The sequence below is a fragment of the Hemitrygon akajei genome, chromosome 2 (assembly GCF_048418815.1).
Source record: "Hemitrygon akajei chromosome 2, sHemAka1.3, whole genome shotgun sequence".
In the NCBI taxonomy this organism is placed as follows: Eukaryota; Metazoa; Chordata; class Chondrichthyes; order Myliobatiformes; family Dasyatidae; genus Hemitrygon; species Hemitrygon akajei.
The window spans coordinates 46,888,823-46,914,571 of record NC_133125.1 but is presented as its reverse complement, the minus strand read 5'-3'; the positions used below and the strand labels follow the sequence as shown (position 1 = coordinate 46,914,571).

Here is a 25,749-nt window from a genome sequence, read left to right as displayed (position 1 = left end):
TTGAAATATTCTTAGATTAGGCAGCGATCCTGGAGCTTATTTGAACTGTGTAATGATTTGGTCTGTATGAACCGTATACAGGACAAGCTTTTCACTGTATCTTGGTACATGTACCACTAATAAAACAATAGCAATAATTTTACAATGATCTAGTAGCTTTGCAAATTTAAATTCCAGAACTGCCTTAGTAGAATTTGAATTCATATCTCTGGATTGTTTGTTTTAGTCCAGTAATTCAGTAAATTAACCACTATACCAAAATCGTACACACAATAAATCTCTTTCAAGAATATGTTTTGACTCTATGTGATTTATGATGCCTAGTTTAGGCTGAGAAAACCTCCTCCCAATGTGTTCCTGGAATATTCTGGCTCAACACAATTGGGTCCAGAGATCAGCCTTGATTACCGATATTTTGTGAAAGTCCTACTGCTAAAAATACAGCACAAGTACATCAGTACAGCCACCGAATTTCACAGTCATTACATTAATGGTATATTTGAAATATACTGGTAGAAAGAGACACATAAAGATTAACAGTAAATGAAGATCTTTATCATTATTTTTATCACCATGGTATTAAAAACTTGAAACAGAAAGATTATGTCTAGGACAAGTGAGTTTAAAATTATCATCAGTGGAGCATGCTACCAGCTGTTGTTGTGTTGTTTTATACGGCAGGTGTTTTTCTCTTCAGACTTCTAATCGTTTTTTGTCCAGCCACTCCTCCAGCTCATGGCTACATCAATGGACCGCACCAAAGCTATCTCAGATCTCGGTGATAGGGCATGTTTTGATGAGGAGCGGGGCGTGCTGGGTTGGGGCACCACAGGGGCAAGCTGTGGTTTGTTGGGCATATTTTGTATGTCGACTGCTGAGCCTATTTGCGGCTGGCTGGTTTTTTTCTGGTGGCTGTAGTAAAGCTCAGGAGGAGAGAGGTGGGGTTGTCAATTAGATCTCTGCCAGGAGGACATGTTGGTGTGCCACTATTGGCGCCGTTCAGTGTGATTGTCATAGGATTCAAGGCTTTTTAAGTTGTAGAAAGTTCTTCAGGATTTGAGTCGGGAAATTGGAGGAGCTTTTTCGACGAGTTTAGAACTGGAATGTTGTTGGGCATATTTTGGATATGCTTGTATAATTTTGCTGAAGCTGTTCTTCTACAGATCTCCGGGGGTGCTATTCCACTCATTGTTGGGAGCCATTGGACAGGTGTGTGTTTTAGGGCTCTTGGGATTATTCCAGTAGAAGTATGGCGCTGTGTATTGATGATGTTTGTGTGAACACTTCTCCCTCAGTTGGGTGCACAATATTTGGAGACTGAGAAAAAGTGTTCGGCTAGATGTTCGTAGGACTAACTGGTTAGCACCCCATTTGGTTCCTGATCTGGATTTTAGTTTCTTTGCAACATCCTGAAAGTGGATCTTGTATGCTATCAGTAATCACCCCATTACGGCAGGATGGCGGCACGCATGGTCGCAGCGGCTTCTACGGGGTCAACAATAGGTGCTACTGTTTTACTTAAATGTACTTTTAATGATTGCAAGATCTTGCTAGACATTACGCTGTTAAGTTCTGCAAGTATACACCGTGAGCGAGTTGCTCGCTGGCAAAGGTAATGAAGGAGCTGAGCAACGTGCTGCTGCCTGAGTCGATGGAGGCTTACAGTCAAATAGTGAGTGGGCCACCATGGTCAATTTTCTCGTGACTGCAAGACCCCTGTGGACTTTGTTAACGCCACAAGTTCACTGATTTATTGGATGGTGGCAGGGGCGAATGGCGTGGGAGCTCCCTGGTCCCAGTAGTAGCAAGGACTAGGCCTCAAGCCATGGTGGTGCCTGTTTGCAGCCACCCAGTGAAGGGTCGAAGCTGTTGCTCTTCACCAGAGGCAGTATGGTGCAGCATCCAGAATGCAGTCGGTGCTGCCCTCCCAGGGTTTCACTTGGCAGAAGACAAGCTCTGTTGTGGTCAACGACAGATTGTTTTGGAGGTGCTCACTTGACTCAGGGCCTCAGGTTGCAGAGCTGCCTGCTTTGCAGGAGTCAGGGGAGAGCTGTCCAAGCTGGTATGCCCCACTGGGGGTGGCGTGGTGTAGTTGTAGATGACTGAAGAGTTCAATGGACTGGAGGGTCTCCACGATATACATATATATTTGTCTGGTTGTGTTTTTACTAATATTCTATATGTGCTTGTATAGACAAGGACTGTGCCTCAGGCTGTGATGTCACATGGTGGGTGTTGGGGCTGATGTGCTCTGTTGTCATTGACTGATGATTTTTATGGGCTGGGTGGCCTTGTTTATATACATGCATATTCTGCATCCTTGTATTTTACTGATATTCTATAGGTGCTTGTTGTCTTGTACGTGCGAGGACTGAACTTCAAGTCATGGTGTCGCTTGGGGGGATGTGGCGTCAGGGCCGGTGCACTCCACTGGGGGCAGTGTGGCAGGGCATTCAGGCTGGAGTTGGGCTCCTTCCCCCCTCTCCAGTGTTCGCTCGGCAGGAGATGGGCTCGATTGTGCTCAAATGTGGATTGATGGCGCAGGTTTTTGACTCTTTTATTGTGTGATTGAGATCCCTTTTGTGCTTGCTATATTGTTTGTGCTTTGTGCTGTGTGTGACTGTTGGTACTGTGCTTTGCATCTTGACCCCAGAGTAATGCTGTGTGGTTTTGATGTATTCATGAGTATTCATGTGTGGTTGAACGACAATTGAACTTAACTGAATTCTGCATCTCATCCCTTGAGCAGCATCCATCAGCCGACAGATAGCTCCTCAAGGTGGAATCTGGGGAGAAAATGCATTGATGAAAGAACACAGTGGTCAAGCAGCATCTCTGGAAACGAAGGGATGGTCAAGATCCTGCATCAGGACTGAAACTGTAGAGTAAAATGGACAATATACATGTATATATCGATGTAAGTGAGAAGACGGGGTGAGAGAGGCTGGAAGGTGATAAGTGGAACCAGAATGGGAGGGATGATGGGCAGATGGAATCCTCTGGAAGAAGGAATATGAAAAGTAAACCAAGGGAGAAAAACCCCAGGCTGACCAAGATTTCTTCGCACCTTCCTTGTTGCAAGAACAAGCCCAACTTCCTTTGCAAATCCTTCATGTCTAGAATGAGTATGGAAAATACTTTCTACAGCACCCCCACGCCCCCCAACCAAGCGATTCACATTCTTCCTAAAATATGATGTCCAAATTTAGGCACAAAGCCCTGGTACCTAAAAACTAACATTTTTATGTTTGAAAGTAACTTTCCTGTTTTTGTATTTCATGCCTTCCAATGAATGATCTTCACACCGAAATGTTAGTTTTATTTGTGTTCAGACCATGAGACATTGGAGCAGAATTAGACCATTGAGCCTGCTCCACCATTCCATCATGGCTGATCCCAGATCCCATTCAACCCCATACACCTGCCTTCTTTCCATACCCTTTGATGCCCTCACTGATCAGGGAACTTCCAGCTTAAATATACACATGGACTTGGCCTCCATCGCAGTCTGTGGCAGAGCATTCCACAGATTCACCACTCTCTGACTAAAAGAATTCCTCCTGCGCCCTCTGGTTCTGGATACCCCCACTATAGGAAACATCCTCTACACATCCACCTGATCTAGTCCTTTTAATATTCGGTAGATTTCAAAGGGATCCTCCCCCCCTTCCCCGCAATCTTCTAAATCCCAGTGAGTACAGGCCCAAGGCTGCCAAATGTGCCTCATATGTTAACCCTTCATTCCCAGAATCATCTAACAATGCTGTTTCCAGCCTTTTTGCTTTGGATTTCAGATTTTGATCAGCTGCAGGGATTTTGATTTTCAATGCAGATTTTTAATTTTATCCATTGCACTGCTCGTGCAAATGATTGTATCTCACCATCCTAGGCATCACCTCTTCTCATTACTACCATCTAGGAGGAAGTACAGGAGCCCAAAGACACAGTGTCAACATGTTAAAAACAGCTTCTTCCCCTCTGCTTTCAGATTTCTGAACAGCCATGAACCCACGAACACTTCCTCATTATTTTGCTCTCTTTTTACATTGACAGAATAAGTTGTCAAGTGGATTGCAGAGTGGGAATTCATGGACTGTTCACTTCAGGCCTCAGTTAAAAGTTGTTGGAAAATATATAATGATAAGAAACTGATTCTATCCAGAGGAGACTTTGGAATAAGACATTAAAATGAGGCTGTGTCTGCTCTCCGAGGGCAACATAAAAGTTTCTATAAACTTATTCTGAAGCATTCCAGTGAGTTATTCCCCAGTTTCCTAGCCAATACTTATCTCCAACTAAGCTTCTGTAAGTAACAATAAAGATCATTACAGTATTTTGTTGGACATTAGTGTGTGAATTTTGTGTGATACATTTCACCACACTACCAAAGTAGCAACAGTTCAAACCTACTTAATCGGCTTTGGAACTCAGTGAAAACACTATGTGGTGTAACTACAGTTCTTGCTTCCAAAGAGTCAAGATTAATTTGGGATTTCACATAACTGGCATCAGACCCAACATCTAAAATGGGCATTTGTAATAATGATTATGTCTTCATTTATAGGACATGATAGTGGAACAGTCAGTGAATATGTTGTGAATTTTTGCTTTAGTTACCAGAGACTTGGCTATTAATACAGGGGATGTGCATTTAAACATAGTTTAATTTTTTAATATTAAAGTTTAAAATCTGGAATTTAAATACTGATATCTATAACAATGTCCTTTAAAAGAAAATTGCTGATATTAACTGTTTGCCATTAGACTTCACAACCTACTTCATTAAGATCTTGGACCTTATTGTCCACCTGCACCGTACCTTTTCTCATGATTCTGCAATCTGCTACTGTTTTCCGTTGTACTGCCTTAATTGACAGATGTGATGAAATTATCTCTGTGGATGGCATGCAAAATAAACTGTTTCACTATACGTTGGTACACATTTCAGCAATAAATCAATTTACCGTAGATGTCGGATTATAAGCCGCTACTTTTTTCCCACATTTTGAACAGCTTTGAACACTGCGGCCTTTACTACGGTGCGGCTAATGCATGATTTTTTTTCATGCCACCAAAAACATTTTGCCTCGTAACAGTAGACCAATAAAATTGATGAGTAGTTCACAGAGGTCCAATGAAATTGTACGATAAATCAAGCGCACTTTCACAATTAAATTATTGTAAATCAGTCATTTGTACTCACCCTCATCAACATGGAAAACACTCGAAGAAAAGCATTGTGCTGCCTTTATGGCAGTTATTTAGTTTATAATATTTTCGCTTAGTAATTCATTTGTTAGTTAAAGTTAGAAGTGTTTTAAGTATATTTGTTTTCTGTACTACATCCCGGGATGCTATGACGTCACACCCGGTTTCGCCGCGTCTTGTGGGAAAAATACTGGTTTGTGATAAACGGGAAGGCGGGGGGCGAGCGGCGGAGCGGCGGAGCCAAAACGCTGCTTTTAAGTTAAAGGCGATCAATAACTTTTCCTGGTAGGCTGCAGTATATATATTTTTTACCAGTCGTTAGGAGATATTGGAATGTTGTTCAGTAAAAAAGTATACGCAACGTATATTTAAAAGTAGCCGCGTTACGGGCACGGTTCGAAAAAAAGCATTTGCAATATGTATTTGTTTATGTTACCATATGGATTTAATTAAAAGTTAAAAAATCCTCGCGTGTAATATCTTTCTGTGTAAATATCTCATATTACAACATGGGACACCTGCGGCCGAAAATCCGGTGCGGCTTGTACAAGTACAAAATTGATTTTATTTCTAAAATTAGAGCCAGTGGCTTTTAATCAGGTGCGCTCTGTAGTGCGAAATCTACGGTACTTATTTTACCATTATGTGACCTTTCTCACACCAATCCAGTTAACCATTAACTAGAGTCTGAAATGCCCTTGAAAAACACTCAGTTGTATGAAACCACCATTAGGGTATAAGAAAATGTCCCACAAGCGCCATTTTGGATATTAGCTGTGGATCTTGCCAGTGGCACAGATTATGAAAATAAATGAAAATAATGTGTAATGAGATTTCTTCAGAATTCCAAATCCATTCTAACTGATGCTGATCAGCATACAGCTTGTCCATAAATATGTTTTCTTTTCATGAAGACTGGATCCCTGATACTGAATCACATTTACTAATAAGATTCTTAATACAAAACACAAAGTCCTTGAAGTAGATGCGACTGCACAGAGCACCAAACATTCCAGGGGTGCCCTCCTTGAAATATTGTTGCCAAGATTTTTCTACAGAGTGTCACAGATACAAATCACCCAGACATCACATCTGCAAAGCTGATGTAATGAAATTCAGTTCAATTTAAAGACAGCGTGGAAAGCTTGTAGGTTAAGTTTTAGCCATGCATTCAGAAGCCTTCATAATATGCTTTCATAAATGATCCTGTTCTTATCATATGCTTTCTACATCAGAAGACACATAAAATCCAAAAGACCTTTATAAAACCATGCGGAAGATAAGATGGCTCAGTAGCACTGCTAGTAAAACCATTGTTGCACTGCTCCAGTGACCTGGGTTCAATCCTGCCTGGGGTGCAGCCTGTATGAAGTTTGAAAGTTCTCTCCATGACCACATGGATTTCCTCTGGATTCTCTAGCCACCTCCCTCATCTAGAAAAGTTGCAGGCTGGTGGCTTAGTAGGCCACCAGTGGGTAAGTGAACGGTAGAATCTGGGAGGTAGGGTGAGGAGGGGGTTAATGGGACTGCAAAAACATTAAGTGGACTAGGGTTGGATTAGTGTAAAAATGGTTTATTGATTATCAGCATTAAATTGGTGAGCCATAGCAGCTAGTTCTTTCTTCAGCTCTGACTCTATAAAGATTACTTCCACTAGCAAGAAGGGCAGAGGGGACGTTTTCCATGTTCACGTTTAGAGTGGATCAGATAGTGATTTTTCCATAGCAAGGAAATTAAAGTTCATGGGGCAAGCAGGTGGGGCTCAGTCCATGGCCAGATCAGTCACAATCTTATTGAATGGCAGAACAAGCTCAATAGGCAGATATCTTGCTCCTATTTCTTATGTCATTATATGATAACAAAGCAGACAAGGATCTTCAGAGATAATCAGAGACAGTCAAGTCTAGTGCGTACTATCATCACTTACTCCCTATTTGTCAGCATTTTTGGATCTTCCACTACCCTGAATTTTCTGATCAAGCTTCACCAATAATTTCCCATCATTGATTCTATGTGGGACTGACTCCATGTACAGCTTGCAAATCCCAGCAGTTACCGTGGGATTGCTTAGTACAACAACAGCAAGGCCATTCATTTTGTTGGGGGCACAGTTGTGAGTAACAGGGTTGAATAAAAATCCTCTATCATTTTCATTAGCAATGTCTGCTTTAATGGTTTTTAATTGCTCAAAGGTGATTAAGATGACTGAATTTTAAATTGTGATTACTTTGGAATATTTTCTTTGTCTCATTTATTTTTGAGGTTCTGCTTCCAGCAGTGGTGGCTTGGCCAATTGTGAAAGATTTTTCAACCACTTTCTAGAGTGCAAGAACTAAGAACAGGAGTAGAACATCAAGCCTTTGTTTAAAGAATTTACACTTGCTACACCGTGCTCTGAGTCCGTAATCTTCTAATCTTTTTAACCCTATCTTGAGATTTTGGAGGTGTTCCTCACTGGTAAAAATAACGTCATCCTGGTAACCCTGAGTGCCTGGGCAGCCTTGCTGCATCTGGCTCATGGCTTTCTGCTAGGGTGCAAGTACAGATATTACTCCAAAAAAGCCTATTATGGCAATAAAGCTCTTTGTGAGTGTTTATGGTAAACACTGTGGACTCTTCTTCCATCTCCATCTGTAGCTAGGCCTCAGTCCACTTTGCTAAAGCATTTCTGTCTGGAAAGGTCTGCAAAAATATCTTTTACCCTGGACAAAAGGCATTGATCTACTTTCAATATTGGGTTGATAGTGACCTTAAAATTACCACCGTTCCTGATAGGTCCGTCCTTCCTGAATACTGGGATCACTGGTATTGCCCAGTGGGCTCCACTCAACCTTGGAAAGAATTCCTACATCCTCCATGTGATCTAGCTCTCTGGCTGTTTTGTCATGGATGGTATAAGGAACCGGATAGGCTCTGTAAAACTTGGGTGTGACATTTTCATTTAATACTATTTTACCCTTGATATGTTTCAGTATACCAATGCCTTCCTTGAACACTGCTGTTGCATTATCCACTACCTTTCTTAATTCACTTCCAATCGACTCTTTTACAAGGGATGTGGCATGCAAATGGTGAATGGATCTCCAAGCAAGTTGTAGTTGTCTCAGCCACTCATAGCCTCACAATGCTGGCCCTTCTGTTTTTTTTTTACCACATACAAGTCCAGTGTGGCTTGTTGGTTGTTGTATTTCACTTTTCCGAATATCATTCCCACAGGAAGGATCTTTTCTCCAGTATAAGTTCTTAGTTGGATATCTGCAGCATATCTTTGAAATACTGTTCAAACTCATTTTGTGGAATGACTGATACAATGAAACTAGTGCTCAGTTCCATTTTAATTAATTTGCTGTTCACTTCTGGTCTAAGCCATATTGCTTGTTAATTGTTAGCTTTCATATTGTAAATCTCATGGCTACCTAGTCCGTGTCACTCTCATCATTATTGGATTTTTTATCAACAGCATGCAGAATGGTGCTCTTTTAGAAACTGAAACTTGACTTCTTAGCTTTGTCTCTTCCTGATGCAGTCCATTTCTTTGTGCCTGCCCAACATGCTCTTTGTATGTATCATATTTAGTTGCATTTTTTGCAAGTTTCAACTTTAAACCTAGTGTATCTGAGACTCTATCACAACAGTAACACAATTTTTTCGGCCAGGCAGGTTTCTGTTTAGATAGATGTTGCAATTTTTTCATGTTCATTTTCATTCCTGACTGCAACTCAATTGCATCTCTGCTATTTCCATTGATACAACGATTTCAACTTCTCTTTTAAATGTGAGTTGTACTTCAGTTAGGAGCCATTTTTGAATGCTTTCTTGTAATATTAGACAATCTAAATGATCTCTCAGTGCATCATTAAACCCATCACTGAATTGAAAATCCTCAATTTCTTCAACTCAGCGACATACAATGAAATGGGCTCTCCTTCCTTTTGATTCCACTTATGAAACCTAAAGAATTTTGCAGTCAACAAAGGTTTCAATTCTAAATGTTCCTGCATTACTTTCACAATATCTGTAAATCTTATCTGGTTAGAGCAAACTGCATGCACTTTCACCAATTACTTTCAGCAAATCAGGCACTCACTTTTCATTGGTTATTTCATTTGCTTTAAAATATTGCTCAATTCACTCACTATACAATATCCAGTTATCTCTTGTGAAATCGGATGCATCTACCTTTCCAATGCAGCCAGTCATTTCCGCTTTTGTTTTTATTTATGATTATTATCACATAGTACTCACTGCTTACGAACCCATGAATTTCATTTGTTTTCTGCTTTTTTCTTCTAACTCAATCGTATTTCTCTCCCCTTGTGAAAAAAAAGTGCTTTGCTTGTTTTTTTTTTAACTCAAATGTCTTGCTGCACTTTTTTTAAAATTTAAACATCTTGCTGCGCTTTAACAGGTAGATAATTATCTTGGGCTTGTTCAAAACTTCCTTGTTGCCACTGTTATGACTTCATTGAAACCTATTGAATGTTAAAAGGGTTTGATAGAGTGGATGTGGAGAGGAAGTTTCCTATGATGGGAGAGTCTAAGACCAGAGGATACAGACTCAGAATAGAGGGATGTCCTTTTAGAACGGAGGTGAGGAGGAATTTCTTTAGCCAGAAAGTGGTGTATCTGTGGAATTATTTGCCACAGGTAGCAGTGGAAGCCAAGTATTTATGTGTATTTAAGGAAGAGTTTCATATATTCTTGATTGGTCAGTGCACGAAGGTATATGGGGCTAAGGCAGGATATTGGAGCTGAAAAGAAAATTAGATCAGCCATGATGTAATGACAGAGCAGACTCGATGAGCCAAATAGCCTAAATCGGCTCCTATATTTTATGGGTTTATGATCTAATGTTATGTTTTGTTCCTCCAAAACAATAAATTAATTGAACGAAAATCACAGGACCCCAGGAGAACATGTCTTAGTTTCATTTTTACTTTTAGTGAGTTGCGTACTTATGATGTGGTGGCATAATGACGTATGTCATTCATATACTTTTACATATAACATATAATGAATTACAGTACTGTGCAAAAGTCTTAGGCAGATATACATAGCTAGGGCACCAAAGACCTTTGCACAATATTGTAGTAATTTTATGTATTGCACTGTACTGCCACTGCAAAAGAAAACAAATTTTATTACTTATGTGAGTAATGATAAACCTGATTCTGATATGGGTCTCTATTGTGGACTGAGAGTTGGAAGGTGGCAAGGAGAGGGGAATCATGGTTGAGGGTGTCTGCACCCATGCAACTCCCTACCCCAGCACTCTTTCTCTGCCACTTAGCACACACACCTCCCAAGGCACTCCACCCTTGGCACTCCCAGCCAAATCCTTTCCTCCAGCCAAATTTACAAACTCGCTTCCCACTCCATGTTGACAAATACAATACTGTGCAAAACTCTTAGGCACCCTAGCTATATCTATGTGCATAAAGAATAAAGAATGCTTAATCAAACAATATATTTACAATATTATTCAAATATTACTGAAATATTGCTGATTGACTGTCCTTATGCTACAGTACTTCCTCCCTGATGGTAAGGGGTCAGAGAGATTATTGAATAGACACCAGGGATCATTGACCATACTAAGGGCCCTGTGTACACAGCACTCCTAATATCTCTAATGGGTGGAAGACAGACCCCAATGATCCTCTCAGCTGTACTTTGTAGGCACTTTCAGTCAGTTGCCTTGCAATTCCAAATCATGACACAGCTGGTCAGACCACTCTTGACAGAGCTCCTGTAAAATCTCTATAATAAAATTGCAAAACTGGCCACTGTGCCTAGAAGAGTAATCAAAGGTCTGTGTTCTGCATTGCACATAAAAAAGTGTTATAAAAATTGACAGCTTCCCCTCTTCAGACCTGTAGCACATTTTGAAAGCTTTACATTGTTCATACTGTGGAGATCAGTCAGCCTGTATTACCCGTACATTACTCTGCTAAATGCAAAATTCACCAGGGTCATAATTGCTTTTCTTAACACAGCCTATGCCTTTAGAAAGGATGCAATAAACAACATTCCCAGTATGCACATGATATCAGCATACCATATAACTGCTCATAATTTAACATTTTCTGCTATTCTTGTTAGCTCAAACAGAGATCATTACAAGTCATATGCACTGATCATTTTCCTCTGGTTTGTCTCCTATCAATCAAAAGGCTTTCTCTGATCTCATTTTGTATCAACTTCTTAATTTCCTGCCCCTATTCCCAATTAACTGCCACAACCAAAACTTCCTCCTTTTATCATTCCCCTTTCCAACAGCTACTGTGACCTAACAAAAAAATCTTCTGTGCTCCCTTTCTCACAAACTACTGCCTGATCTCCAGTCTTCCCAAACTCTATAGTTATTCGAATAAATTCGTAACGTTCCAAATTATGTCCATCTTTCTGGTAGTCTCTGTTTCATTCCTTCTGTCATTGAATCAAATGGTTCTTATCCAAATTCATGATTTTTTTGATTATGACAAAGGAAATCTATCTCTCTTATTTATTCCTGTTCCATCCCCAGCAATTGACAAGGCTGGCATTATCTTCCTGCAACACCCCTTCACTATCATCCAACTAGGTGAGATGATCAGGTTCCAATACTATCTTTCAACCTTCAGCCAAAGGATTACCCACAATGTTTCCCTTTCCACACCTACACCATTAACTTTGGTGCCCCCTCTCCTGGTTCTTTCTTATGCTTCTCTCTTATGTTTTCTCCACTCTACTTCTCATATACAGACTGTTCCCCTATAAAAGCATCCCAAAACATGCAATAAGTTTTGCACAGCTCCATCTCAATTCACCACCCAACCACAAGCCAAATTACCTGTCTTCAGCAATTCTGCTATTCATCTCCTAATGCAGGTCAATTCCTGTTGGATAATTATCTCCGACTTACCTCACCCTCACCTTCCAGTCCTGCCAGAACTTCATCCTTCCCTTTATCTAAATTCTGCCAGAAAAATTGTGCCCTTCCAATTCTGGCCTCTTAATTATTCTCAAATCTAGTGGCTCTGCCTTTTTCAACTTTGCCTTTGTGCCCTGTGATATCATTATATCTCATTTTCCTGCTTCAAGACTTTCCATAAAATCTAAGTGCTCGACCAATACCTTAACCTGTTCTCCAGATGTGTGACCTCTATTGCATCCCACGTTCTCCCTGTGCCCTCACATGAATTTCATCAGTCACTTCAGAAACCTCAAACTGGAGTAAAAACACCTTCAATCCCAAGGGTCTGCTTCAGAAGACTAAATTTGTACAGCAGCATGAGTCCAATTCAGGTGCTGATACAGCATTTGAGGCCTCAGCAGCAAGAGCACTTCTTCAGAAAACTTCTTAGGCGTCAACCTTGGAAATTCCTGGCAGTCTTCAACAGGCAATAAACATAGAATATAGCATCAAGCATACAGCATATTACAGACTCTTCGGCCCACAATGTTGTGCAGACCCTCAAACCCTGCCTCCCATATAACCCCCCACCTTAAATTCCTCCATATACCTGTCTAGTAGTCTCTTAAACTTCACTGGTGTATCTGCCTCCACCACTGACTCAGGCAGTGCATTCCACGCACCAACCACTCTCTGAGTGAAAAACCTTCCTCTAATATCCCCCTTGAACTTCCCTCCCCTTACCTTAAAGCCATGTCCTCTTGTACTGAGCAGTGGTGCCCTGGGGAAGAGGCGCTGGCTGTCCACTCTGTCTATTCCTCTTAATATCTTGTACACCTCTATCATGTCTCCTCTAATCCTCCTTCTCTCCAAAGAGTAAAGCCCTAGCTCCCTTAATCTCTGATCATAATCCATACTCTCTAAACCAGGCAGCATCCTGACAAATCTCCTCTGTACCCTTTCCAATGCTTCCACATCATTCCTATACTGAGGCAACCAGAACTAGACACAGTACTCCAAGTGTGGCCTAACTAGAGTTTTATAGAGCTGCATCACTACATCGCGTCTCTTAAACTCTATCCCTCGACTTTTGAAAGCTAACACCCCATAAGCTTTCTTAACTACCCAGAACTGAGTCTCAGCTCCCATCAATAAGTGTTGAAAAGAAATAAAATAAAATGCTTTGAATAATTAAAAATGAATGTTAAGCTCATTAAAAACACACACAAAAACACTAAAGTAAGTGCGCAAAAGAATAGCACTTTCCAACAAATCTCCAGCTCCTGGTGCCTGAGGATTGTGATTCAGCACCAGGGGATTTTTGTGTTGGACTGCAGAGATAGGTTCCTCAGTTTTAGATAGCTTGCAGCAGCCAGTCATAACATGGAGTCCACATTTGGAGCAGAGTGAGAACAGAGTCTATCTGATGAAAATGTCTGAGTACATTTAAATTCTGCATGTTGAGGAAATTGCCTTGAAGTGGATTCTGACATTTGTTCACTTATCCTTGTAGCAGATTTGGAGGAATTCTCAGAGGCACTGCTGGTAATATTTCTACTGCCTTGAGTTGCTTGCTGTAGATCGTTCAGGTCATTGAAGGATTTGGGTGGCAGGGGGCACTAGAAACCATGAGCTTGATGCCAGGTTTAAGGTTTGGGCATTCAAATCCCCAAAAATATATCTGCTAGTATATTAAAGATGATGGCAAATGTCATGATTGGTGTTTGGCTTCACCAAGAAATGGATCCTGAGGTATCCTGAGCAGGTTTGGACCCCTTATCTTAGAAAGTATATGCTGAAACTGAAAGAGGATTCAAAGGAGGTTCACGAAAATGATTCCAGGATTGAATGGCTTGTCATATGAAGAGTGTTTAATGGTTCTGAGCCTGTATTCACTAGAATTCAGAAGAATGAGGGGAGACCTCATTGAAACCCATTGAATAGTGAAGGGCCTTGGTAGTGTGGATGTTGTGAGGATGTTTCCTATGGTGGGAGAGTCTAAGGCCAGAGGACACAGCCTCAGAATAGAGGGGCATCCTTTTAGAATGGACATGAGGAGGAATTTCTTTCACCAGAGAGTGGTGAACCTGAGGAATTCTTTGCCACAGGCAGCTGTGGAGGCCAAGTCTTTATGTTTATTTAAGGCAGAGGTTCATAGATTCTTGATAGGCCAGGGCAAGAAGGGATACGGGGAGAAGGCAGGAGACTGGGGCTGGGAGGAAAATTGGATCAGCCACGATGAAATGGCAGAGCTGATGCGATGGGCCAAGTGGGCTGATTCCGCTCCTATTTCTTCTGGTCTTATGGTACGGAAGGTAGTTCACTTTGTCAAGTCCTTGTTGTGAATGATTATTGCCAGAAGACATAGCAGGAGCAGTCCGGTCAACAACCTTTAACTTGCAAACATCAAGTATAAGACCCATCCTCTTGCTTGCTTTAATGACCAATTTGACACTAATATGGAACTGGGCCTTTGAAAACCAACTGTTGTCTGAATTCTACAGACCACAGATCCTGGGGTAACCTCAGTCTGTTGTGCAGTCAGTGCAGTTTCCCATTAGTTCTGTAAATTAACTTCACTCCAACAGAGGTGAAGGGTAGTATGCACTGAGAAAGATGAGAAAAGTTTGACAACAATATCATAGCCTTGCTTGATACTGATCTTGACTGAGAATGCTCGGTGCTAGACTATTGATTTGATCGTGGCTTGCAATCAGGTGTAAGCTTTTCGTCATCTTACATTTACAAAGCAATTGTAAGATGGAGACAAGTTTCTGTGGGCAGCTGAATTCAGCAAAGGGCCTCCACAATTCTTCCCATTTTATTGAGGCACCGATATTACAAAGTTTGAAAAGGCCGTGATTGTGGATGGGTCTGACCACTAAGGGCAGTTCTATTTGGACCCAAGGTCTACAGTGAACTTAATTCAGCTCACCTCTGCTTTAGTGTTTGTGCGATAAAGCCCCTTTGAAGTACTATGTGCTAAAGTGTTAAAGATACAATTTAAATATAATTCGTTGCTGTTATTCACTCTTGCAAATAAGTTTTATCCGTGCACCCAAATCTGAAGGGGTCTCAAAACACCCTGTGGCGTGTACATTATTTCAATTGAAGTATGTCTTAGAAGCTACACATACTGTACTAGCTTTATGGCATTGCAAAGGAAATCAACAAGTTAAAATCTTTGTTATAACACAAGCCTGAGTTGCTGTTTTGCTCTTCTTATGAGGTTCATGTTGGAATATTCAGAGAGTTTCAGTGAAATCAAAGTAATTGATTCACTAAAAACGTAGGTCCCTTGGTGCTGCAATTGTTGAATCAAATGCAGATTGGAACATCGGTTATTCCTCAAATCCTAAGACTAAGGAAAATCACTATTCATCTTTTGTACATTCAAGAGACTTGCGCTCAGTTTCAAAACTTAAAATGCGACTAAATTTCAAATCTCAGTTTGACAACATGAGTATAATTTGAAAGTCAATAACAACTCAATATAATATTCCTGTTTTAATATAGAGGCAGGGAATTGATCTATAAACTGAGAAGCTACAATGAACCTTGTGTTCAACATTACAAGAAGGATGTGAGCATATAGCAATGACCAGGAAAGATTTACAAGAGTGGTTCCTGGACAGAGAAATGATAGTTACAAAAATAGTTTAGAGAAGTCTGAGTAAAGATATGATAGAACTATATAAAATAAGAAAGGACCTGGACAAAGTGGAAGGCTCAAGGATGAGAGGTCACAGATGCAAATTAAGGAGTGATATGAAAAAAGAGCTTTTATTACACCGCATGTGGATAGAATCTGCAATGTTCTACCTTCAGCTCTGGAGGCAAGTTCAAATGTTGCCTTCAAAAAGAAATTGGATAAGTATATGGTGAGGAAAAAATATATAGCTATAGAGAAAGAGCAAAGGAATGGAATTAGTGAGTTTTTCTGGTAGAAGGCCAAATGGTCTCCTTCAGGCTGTAATTGCTTTATGGTTCCATGATTTTTGTAACGAAAACAGAAAATGACAGTAATATTTAATGGATCAGAAAAATGGAGTTAACTTTTCAGACTGATGATCTTTCATCAGGGTTCAGGATGATTCCAGAAATGTTAACTCTGTTTTTCTCCACATATGGTATACTGTCTAGTTAGTTGAGTATTTCCAGCATTGCCATTTCTATTTCAGATTTACATCATCTACAGTATTTTACCCTATCATTCCATTTTGGAAGTGGAAGGATTAGCAAAGATTTCTGATAATCATTGAATTGCCAGGCTTCCAACCATCCAGTAAAAAGTGAGGCATGTTTGCAATGGGAGACAAAACACTTGATCTCACATTGGTTAGTGGTTCCATCTTCTAGTGATCAAGATTAGAATAGACAGCTGGACGGGGTGTCAATGAACCTGCTCAGGAATCTGTTGTACAAGACTGCCCAATGCAACAAAGGGTGCAGAGGACACTTACAAGGATGTTGCCTGAATTGGGGAGCATGCCTTATGAGAATAGATTGAGGGAACCCAACCTTTTCTCCTTGGAGCAGCGGAGGATGAGAAGTGACCTAATAGAGGTGTATAAGATGATGAGAGGCATTGATTGTGTGGATAGTCAGAGGCTTTTTCCCAGGGCTGAAATGGCTTTAAGGTGCTTGGAAGTAGGTACAGAGGAGATATCAAGGTTAAGTTTCTTTATACAGAGAGTGGTAAGTGCGTGGAATGGGCTGCCAGTGACAGTGATGGGGACGGATACAATAGGGTCTTTTAAGAGACTCCTGGATAGGTACATGGAGCTTAGAAAATTTCTAAAGTAAGTACATGTTTGGCAAAGCATTGTGGGCTGAAGGGCCTGTATTGTGCTGTAGGTTTTCTACGTTTCTAGACAGAGACTTCTTGACTTGGCTGAAAGACAGTGAGGCCTCTGAATGACTAACACTTATGGGGCCTCTCTAAGTGTTTTAGGAGCTCCAAGGGGTGTGGGGTTGCAGACAGGAAAGGACTACAGACTTTAATAAAGCATAGTGTTGACTTAATTATGTAAAGGAGTAAATAAATCTCTTATTATACCTTAAATTTTCTTTTCATCTTTACTCCTTGGACTGGTAAAAATTAATTTAGCATCTACTGAATTTGAGAAGCTTTATTTACCATATCTATCGTAATGAATAAAAAAATGTGACAGCAAGTGTTAAGCGTTAGCGAGAATACTACTAACTCAAAGTTGGCTTTTATGCATAGTTAATATTCTTAGCAAAATAAACTGGAACATATATAAATAAAACAACTGCAAATAGAAAAACAATTATTCCTAACATGAAATAAAATTTGGACATGTAATAATTTAAACTCTTGGAACATTTAGTAAATTTAAGAAAATAAAATGAAATAGTGCATCTGAATATAGATCATGGGAGCAAATTGTATGTACATTCCTGTGCAGCAATGCACATTCAACTTAAATACATTTAGTTATCTCTCATAATAAAAGATATTTAATTATATGGTACAATTAACATTTTAATGGTAAATGTTTGAGTTATTTATACATTATCAAAAATATAGTTCATCTAACACAGGGGTTCCCAACCATTTTTATACCATGGACCCCTATCATTAACGAAGAAATCCATGGATCCCAAGTTGGGAACTCTTGAATTCTAACACATTAACACTGCTAGACATGACAATTTTGCACATATATTTTATTGATTAATGAAATACAGTTGCATTTATTCAAAATAATTCTAATATGTTAGAATATCTAACAATTAACTTAGATATTCATGTAAAGCAATGGAGAATAAATATTAACAAAATCTGAATTCTACATAAATTAATGCTCATCCATGTATCAAATGGGCATGAAATCCCAGCTCCATGTTTATTTCAACAAACAAATCACATAAAATCTTGCTGGTGTTTTCAACCGCTTTTGTTGTAAGACATTCAAAAAATATATGCAACTGGTTTCAATGGAGAATGCTCACAGTAAAATATAAATGTGCAGAAGCAATTACTGATATTACTTGGTGATACTCTCAGTAGCATTAAAATTCAAACTTTAAGATCTATGGATTCCATGTTGCTGCCATAAACTTTAAACTAAGATCAGTCTCAATTTTTGGGTTTTGAAAATTATTATCGTTATCATTGCAATGGTAAGAATTTTTTTCATATTTTTATTATGTAACTTGCAAATTAAATGTGACTTTTCTCAGTTAAATTCATTTGTATTTGAATTTGCAATTTACAATTCAGTGAATTATTCCCCAGCTTTATGAACTATAATCATTTTGTAAAGTTAATTACTATTTGTCATGAGAATGAAACCAAAAGTATAACATTGTTATCGTATTTCTAAGCCATTGTTATTGTGCAATTTGTTAAAAGACTTCCACAATAGATAGTTATTAAATAATTTTCAGCATTAGCTTCATATTGTGCTTTTCTACAATGCAGTTAGACAAAACCCATTTATCTGGTACCAATTGCAAATAAATTAAAAACCAGCTTACATTGGTATCATATTAGAAGAATTAGTCACAAGAATTAATAGTGATAAATTAATGATATCTTTTATTTCTCTCTACAATTATTTTCTGATATTACTTGCATGAAATGACAACTGGGAAATTTCCAGTTTACACACAACATTCTCATTGCTTTGCCTTAACAATATATCTACAAAATGTAAAGAAAATGCTTATTGATTTCATGAGTTAATGAATATACTGTATACCAAATAAGTTTTTGCAGTAGGAATTATACTTACTCAGTAATTAACTTATAATTTTATCTCACAGATGGATCATTTCTGTTAAACTACATCAAGAACAACATCAGTTGCCTGATGCTACCTATCTTTGGAATAAAAGCTGAGGAATGAATTTACTGTCTTTTTCAATATCAAAGGCCAAATCAAATATGTTCCAGATCGAAAAATTCATCAGAATTTAAACTGAATGCAAAAAGTATACATTTTTCTGGAATATACATATTCTGTGTATTAACTTCTATTCACTGTGTAGATATGGGCACCTGCTCTATTTAAATCAAATTCACTGCAAATTTACATGTCATAAAGCTTTTAAAAGAAATTCACTGAATATTCAAAGGATTTATTCAAAGGACCTAAACAAATCCTGGAAATCACCTGCACACATTTCCATTTTTTAAAAATATTGCAAAATGCAAATTGTTAGCTAAATTTAGCTTATGATTTTCTCAGCTTCTACATTTATGCTCAAGTTAGGAAATAATCTTGGAATAGAGATTCTTTGTATTCCTTGTTTAACCATGACTCTATAGAAGTAAATCTATATTTACTTGAAGGAAGGCCATATGTGATTAGCCAGAATTGTTCATACAGGAATCATTATTATAGGAATCTGTTTTTTTCTCAAAGTAATTAAAATTGGACGTTTTGAGAGTTAACAGAAAACTTGTAACATTGATGGTTATTTGTCACAAAGAGTAAACCAGCATTCCTTACCCTCCAGCCTGGATCTGAAGGCTGCAACTTTTCAAGTACTCATCCAAGTCTGATTTTAAATCTGATTACGATTAAATCATTTTAAATCTCTTTTAAATCCGATGAAGGTTTCTACAAACCTACCTCTTTCTGGGCAAAAAAAATAGTTCCTCATCTCCCTTCTAATCCTTCTACTAATTATTTTAAATTTAATCTACTTGATATTTTGTCCACCTGCTGAGGCCCATTTTGATAATGCTAGATTTGTATTGCAGTTATTGTTCTAAGCAGTTAGTCACTGACTGGTTTGCAATCAGATATACACTCATGACCTGGTAGTAGGGCCTGTTTCTGTGCTGTAGAGAGAGAAAAAATACAAGACTTACTGAAGGGAAGACTGAGCACATTTGAATATGGAGATGGAAGACAAAATTTTTCCCAACAATTATAGATGTAAATATTCACAAAGTCCAGAGGAGATACTCCCCACATTCTAAAGACTCCAATTTTGTGTTTGCTGGTGCTAGGTTGGTTGAACAGACCATCTGTGTGTCACCCATATTACACACTAATAGAAAAATGTGTGAAATTAACATTTCCATACTCAACCTTTTACAAAGAGGAAGGGGTATAATGCAGGTTAACCCAAATCTCTTCACATTTTTGTTAAAAAGAGATTATGAATGTGCTTTAGGCAAGTAATCATTGTGGTTATAGGAAATGCCCCCAGGCAATCCCAAAAGTGTTCACAAGGAAGCAAGTACTTTTAAAATATTATCCTTCTGACAATATGCTGGTGAATAATAAACAGCAATGAAATTCTTGTTCAAATACTCTTGTTTCCTTAAGAACTACTGCTGATAACCACAGCTGTACTGCAGTAAACAAAAGTAACGGGATATTTTTAAACCAGCTGACTAAACTACACTTACATTTTACCTGAAGATTGCAGTTAAATAGTGTGGTTCTCTCTGGGCACTAGTCAGTCCCTTTATGAGGTTGAGATGAGAGAGCTGCTACTGAGCCAAATCGAATTGTTGTGCTATAGATGGATTAATCGAAAGAAAGGTGAGCATGTAGAGACCGTTTGTTTCCAACTTGGACAAGTCCCTACGCCTTTCACAGCTGGTGTCGGCCTGCATTTGTCGTACGGTCACTCTTACAGTGTGCTGCAAAGCGCGGCATTTCTCATCTCGCTGTGTGCATACAGATGAAGCGAGAAAACAACCTGTCATGTTTCAATAAGCGTAAAACTGTAAGTCCTTCATGGCTGCATATGAAATATATATCAGTGGGGTTCACATTCTCAAAATAATGACTCCAACCCCCGACGAGGAATTTCCCTCAGGAGGTGGCTCAAATTGCTTATGACTCCATACAAATGATAAGTACTTTTCTTTATAAAAAGTTCAAATCGCTCATAATTAAAATATCGCCAGTCACTGCCCCTGTCCCTTCAAGATGGTTTCTGGTCAGAACCGTCAGATTGCAACATTTTCAAACCAAATTGATGAATCAGACGACATTCAAGCAGATGATTTAACAGCAGATCCATCTTCAACTGCATCTCAATCCAACCCCACCCAGCGCCCCAAACTGACCCACACGATGGGCAAACTATTAATTCAAACTATACTTAACCGGAGATTGGCTGGTTATGTCGACTCGCCTCCCAATCCAACTCCCACCAAACTTTGGTTTCCAACCAAATTTGTTCAACTACTAATAACGCCGCTTTCGCGGCATGGGATTAACCGCCCTGAAAAACGACGAATTTAATGAAGAGAACGGAAAGGTTGCCGCCTGGACAGTGTCACGCTAACTTCTCGCTTCCAGTTTTTCCTCAGGAGGGCAAGGATTCGCTGTCTAAGAAGCCAATTTGTTCCTTTCTTCCACCAACACTGGTTGACTGTTTTCTGTTTTACTGCTTATTTTCAGTCCTTTGGTTTTTTTTTAAATAAAAAAAAAAGGTAATAAGATCACCGTGATACGTGTTCAGTTCTCAGAGGTTTAGGGAACAATGGTGTACAACTAATTATATGTTTGTTTAATGAGTAGATTTGATTTGACCGCATCAATATCATTTCCAGATCTGTCCCTGGTCTCCAATAGGTTTATGCTACAGGGGAATTCTTTGCGTTAGCTACACTAACAACGCTCCAGTCAACTGCACTGGATCAAAGTCCGCTCGGCCGTTGCTAAGATGATAAATGATTGTCTCACACAAAGAACTCTGAACACATTCGTTGTCAAAATAAAGTGTAGTATAATTAAGGGCATAGAATCAATATCATCCGGGACAAGGAATCGCTACAAGCCAACTTCTCCATATTCTCTGGTTACAAAAGTGTCAAGAGGAACGCAGTATGTTGCAAAACTGGAACCAAACTCCACGCGCAACTCTTGTGAGCTGTACTGCACAAAATGTTAAAGCTTGGAATAGACACCATTAACTTCTAAAAAGTAAAAATAAAACTTTCGCAAAATTGCATAATCATAAGTGATGCAAAGATAACGCACAGTAACGCGGCTACTTACAGACCCCGGACTTCGCTTCTGTGTTTCCTCTAATTCCAACTCTGTCGCCTTCTCTCGCCAAGTCCGCTGCTCAGTCACAAGCCGGTGGGCTCATATTATGAGATAAGATAATGAAAGATTGCTCTTGATAACTAAATAAGTTACATCACAACGATGCTGACTCAAAAAGAAAATCCCTAGGAAAGAATATGAGGGATTCAACGGCACTTCGGCGGGTATTTAGAAACAAAACTCTCCACACTCTTGTTTTATCCAGAATAGGTTAAAGTTTCAGTTGTTGGGACACGATGTTAACCGAAATAGAGAGCTGTAGAAAAGGGCAGTTACTTCCTCTTTCAGTCTAGAGTCCAGTCCTCATTCTAACTTCCCCACGTCGATGTATTTTGAAAACTTCCTCCTTTCACAAATCAACCAGCACACCTCCCATGAAATTTATCCCTGGACCAATTCAGAACTTTAAAATTTTAAGCAATGCAAAAAGATAGTGATTTTGTTATCAAGTCCAGCAGGTTTAATAGGGTAAATACATAAACACTGAGGTTGACAATGTCTAGATGCCCCCAGAAATGAATAAATCAAACAATAATCCCTTTCATGGTTATATTTAATTCAACACCCCTTTACACTTTTGAGAAGATCCTTCCACAAAAGAAACTTTAAGTAATTTTGTATATGTTTAGAGATTTGTACTATACATTAAAACTCATAAGTACTTCATTTGTAATTGCTGACTGTGTGAATAGTAATGTTTAATTGTCATATTTCTGCATTAGCTACAAATAATTCTCAAATAATCAGATTGAAATGTTGATACAGCAGTATTTTATTTGTCCATAAATAATCACAGATGCTGAAATAGTACAGAAAATGCTGGAGACGTTCTGCAGGACAAGTAGAGCTCATGCAGAAAGAGAGAGAGAGTTAACCGTTCAGGCTGATGATCTTTAATCAGACAAAAGATCTTTGACCTGAGACATAATTCTGTTTCTCTCTCCTAAGATCCTGCCTGTGAACTTCCAACACTCCTTGGTTTAATTTTACTGTTAGTTCTTCATTGCATTGAGAAAGTCATGGTTAGCAGTGTTTAAATCTTGCTGCTGATGAGGTCTAATTGTCTCTGTGCTGAACTGAGGGTGTGGCCTGCAAGTAATGGGTTCCTGGATCGACTGTGACTGGCTTCATCGCTGTGGACTCACTTTTGGGAACTTCAGTTCTGTATCTTATTTGCTTACTTTTAATGTTGGCACAATTTGTTCTTTTCTGCATGTTGAGTGTTTGAATGTGTTCTTTTTTAATGGGTTAGATTGGGTTTCTTTGTTTTGTGGCTGCCTGTAAGGAGACGAATCTCAGGGTTGCATATAGTATACATACTTCGATAGTAAATGTACTTTGAACCTTAAAATTGACCTGGGCTTGTCAATTTGATGACATTTACATTTAATTCATACTTCACCTCAAGAGCACACTTGAAATACTAAGGTATAAAGTTAAAAACCTGACACTTGAAAATGCCGTGTGTCCCAAATGTACACTATGCCCAAATGTAATTGACCTCAATGGTTGATATCTGTTTAGTTAATCATAATGAATAGCGCAGATAGAGAGAGGAAGCTTCACAGTACATTGCTCGGAAAGATAACAAAACATGAGCAACACCCAGTACACACGAACCAATCAAACAGGACCATGATTTTCATAGCTGCCTTTTAAGAAACAGCAAGCTCATGGGATCACAGAAGCATAAAAGAGGCCAATCAAAATACCAAGGATTTCAGACTTGATGCATTGGTCAGTTTACACAGCCTGGTGCTGCACTTCCTCCAGCAGATGTTAAAACGTGTTACTGTATAACCTTCATTTCCGAGCTCAGTAGACATCTAGAAGTGAAATGTTTTCAAGGCCAGTACACATTGATGTAATAGTTTCCTGAAAACAAGCGTGAAGGTATTTCACAATACCTGCAAGAAGGCCAACAATAGGACCAACAATCTTAAAAAGAACCTCAGATAGTAGTGCCGCCTGAGCAAAATAATTTTACCCTCTCGATGGGATCGTGGCAAACTGCACCTCTTAGGCATTGCTACAGAACTTTTATAAAGGTGAATGTCCTAATTCCCACTTGATCATAATTATTTGCATATTGTTGCCCTTGGCAGTTTGGATTCTTATTCTGATCAACATAACAGAAGACAAGAAAATGGGAGCAGGAATAGGCCACCAGCCCCCTCAAGCCCGACCCTCCATTCAATATGATCAGAGCTGATCTACGCTGTCCTCAACACTTCTTCTGTTCCACTTTCCTCTTGTCCTAAATTGCTTGACCTTTCAAATACTTACCCTACCCTTTCTTATATGTATCTTTTGATATAGTTTCCAGCATCCTTGGGGGCAGAAAATTTCACAGATTCACTACCAGCTAAGAGAAGAGGTTTAAATGCACATTTATACGCTTCTATCAAGTCACCTTACATTATCCCTCGCTTCAAAGAGAAAGACCCTAGCTGGCTCAACCTATCCTTATGAGACATACTCTCTAATCCAGGCAGCATCCTAGTAAATTTCCTGTACATCCTTTCTAAAGCTTCCATATCTTTCCTATAATATGGTGACCAAAACTGAAAACAGTAATGCAAGTGTGGTCTTACTAAGGTTTTATAGAGCTGCAAAATTACCTAGCAACACTTGAACTCAATCCCTTCACTAATAGAGGTCAATAAAGTACAAAGTTCAAAGTACACCTATTATTAAAGTATATATACAGAATACAACTCAGTGATTTGTCTTCCCATGGGTAGCCATGAAACACACACCATGGAATCTGTTCCTAGAAAAAACATCACATACCTAATGCACAAAAAAAGAACAAATTGCACAAACAGCAATAAGTGAGCGAACAACACATAGGGTATCAACATCAAACCAGGAATCCAGAAGCCTTCGGCACACCTCAGATCTGCACCGCTATCTGACTGCAGGCCACAGAGCCAGTCTTCAGCAAAGCACCCCAGTCCTCACCGACCGCCTTGATCAAACTGCCCGAAACCAGCAAAGGGTATTCAGAATCCAGTAACACGTGCAACTTGATCCTCAGAGTTCCCCCAAAATGAGTCCATAGCCACGAGCTTCACTTGCAACATGGAACCCAAATCTCCTGCACTTTTCTCCGACAGAAGCTAGCGAGAGGGAGAGCGTTGTAACCGTGGATAATGTCATGTGAGAGACACTGAAGCTAGTGGAGACAGAAGCTTTTATTCTAGCAAAATGAGTATACAGGCATCATATTTGAGACACTCTTGGAAGAAGAGGCCTGCCTGACCCAATATTACATGACATTATTATATGCTAAAGATCAAAGGTAACAGCAGGACAATTCTATAGCTACAAAATGTCCATGAAGGTTCTCAGTCATCCAGGTCAACTGTATATCAAGCAGTAGTAAATCAAGGCAACTGGACTTGCTGTGTTCTCTAAAAGGCATTTCACCACTCATCCGAGAGGCTTCTTCAGTTCTGATCCATGTGTGGGTAGTCTTCCAGCTTATAGACTCTCATTGCCTCCACGACTCTTAAAAACCCTCATGTAATTGCTATACTTTTAAACAACTCACAGAGTTAATAAATTGGAAAACTACTCACCATGGATCAG

The 25,749-nt window shown here is 39.2% G+C and overlaps 1 protein-coding gene across 2 annotated transcripts in view; it reads right to left on the bottom strand.

Annotated features, from left to right (window-relative positions):
- Positions 1–22,444, bottom strand: part of syk (spleen tyrosine kinase) — a 127,797-nt gene extending 105,353 nt beyond the window's left edge. For both annotated transcript variants that reach the window (XM_073071884.1, XM_073071891.1), the window contains exon 1: positions 22,105–22,444. The gene's annotated coding sequence lies outside the window, so the exon portion shown is untranslated. The remainder of the gene's footprint in view (positions 1–22,104) is intronic.
- Between the last annotated feature and the right edge of the window lie 3,305 nt (positions 22,445–25,749).